The sequence below is a fragment of the Coregonus clupeaformis genome, chromosome 11 (genome assembly GCF_020615455.1).
Source record: "Coregonus clupeaformis isolate EN_2021a chromosome 11, ASM2061545v1, whole genome shotgun sequence".
NCBI lineage: Eukaryota > Metazoa > Chordata > Actinopteri > Salmoniformes > Salmonidae > Coregonus > Coregonus clupeaformis.
The window spans coordinates 19,106,117-19,107,635 of record NC_059202.1 but is presented as its reverse complement, the minus strand read 5'-3'; the positions used below and the strand labels follow the sequence as shown (position 1 = coordinate 19,107,635).

Below are 1,519 nucleotides of genomic sequence, written 5' to 3'. Positions count from 1 at the left end.
GTATAGAAAATCATAAAAACACTGGTCTAAGGCTACGTTTACACACGCAGCCCAATTCTGATATTTTTTTTCCACTAATTCATGTGTCAAACTCCTTCCACGGAGGGCCGAGTGTCTGTGGGTTTTCGCACCTCTCTTGTACCTTATTGACGAATTAAGGTCACTAATTAGTAAACATTTCCCCTCACCTGGTTGTCTGGGTCTTAATTGAAAGAAAAAACTAAAAACACCCCTGCAGTAATAGGTCTTTTGACCAATCACATCAGATCTTTTCACATCAGCTCTTTTTCAGAGCTGATCTGATTGGTTAAAATACCAATTAGTGAAATAAAGATCGGAATTGGGCTGCCTTTGTAAACGCAGCCTAAGAGTATTGTAGTTTGGAAAAGCATTAGTACTTGAAAGAAACAATCTTTCATTGATCTGTTCAGGATTAGTGTAAATGTTTCCTGTAGGCTGGATGGGCTCATGATGACATGTTGTTGTGCTCATTTCACTGTATGTTTTACATGTTGTACTAATTGCTGCTGCCTTCTTAGCCAGGACTCCATTGTAAAACAGACTGTCTCAAAGGACTTTCCCGGTGAAATAAAGATGAAACACATACTTTTAAAACATTATAAATGTCATGTTCAACAAGTCATGATTCTGGCATTACAATCAGAAGGGTGATGTACATTGCGTAACAATAAGGCTGTACATATCACACAACATCTGTGATTAACCCATTCATCATTTCTATGAACCAAAGGATCACGGCCATTCTGTGGGATGTCTTACTTCATTAGTTATGGCCATAGGTCTTCAGCTAATGGTGGGTGTCAAACACCTGTGAATGTATTGTAATGTGAAAAAAATCTACATTCAATATTCAACACTGAGGTACTGTAGATATGATGCAAACTTCAGAGAGTTCCATTTCAACATTGAATGCATTGCATGGTAATACATTCAGCACCAATGCATTGTGGGAAAAGTTAAACGCTTCATGGGTATTTTTCAAACAGGGCCACGTTTGAACCTGGTCCTCTGTAGCTCAGCTGGTAGAGCACGGCGCTTGTAACACCAAGGTAGTGGGTTCGATCCCCGGGACCACCCATACACAAAAAATGTATGCACGCATGACTGTAAGTCGCTTTGGATAAAAGCGTCTGCTAAATGGCATATTATTATTATTAAGTGTTTTAGCATATTTCTATCTGAATGTTACAAAACGTTGTGTCCTGCTGACCGGTCCCCAGGTTGTGTTCTGTTGCGTACTCCTCACCCAGAAGTTTGCACCAGTTCACCCCTCATGCATTTAAAAGCATCGGACAAGCATGGTTGGAGGAGTTTGCTCCATATTCCTTACACTAGTCCATTGTTTTTGAATCTATGGGAGAGTGTTTATAGAATAGAATCACTTTCTTTTTCTCAGAGGAAATTACTACCTTGGCTGAGGTCCTCTGAGTCAACAACTTGACTATAAACATATGTTAATTTAGTGCCACTGCTGAGCCAAATGCACTCCACTCAAATA

At 39.7% G+C, this 1,519-nt stretch overlaps 1 non-coding gene across 1 annotated transcript; it reads right to left on the bottom strand.

Annotated features, from left to right (window-relative positions):
• Nucleotides 1–658: 658 nt before the first annotated feature.
• On the bottom strand, nt 659–754 carry LOC121577493. The gene has a single exon (XR_006002643.1). It is a non-coding gene; the product is annotated as a small nucleolar RNA U13 (small nucleolar RNA).
• Between the last annotated feature and the right edge of the window lie 765 nt (nt 755–1,519).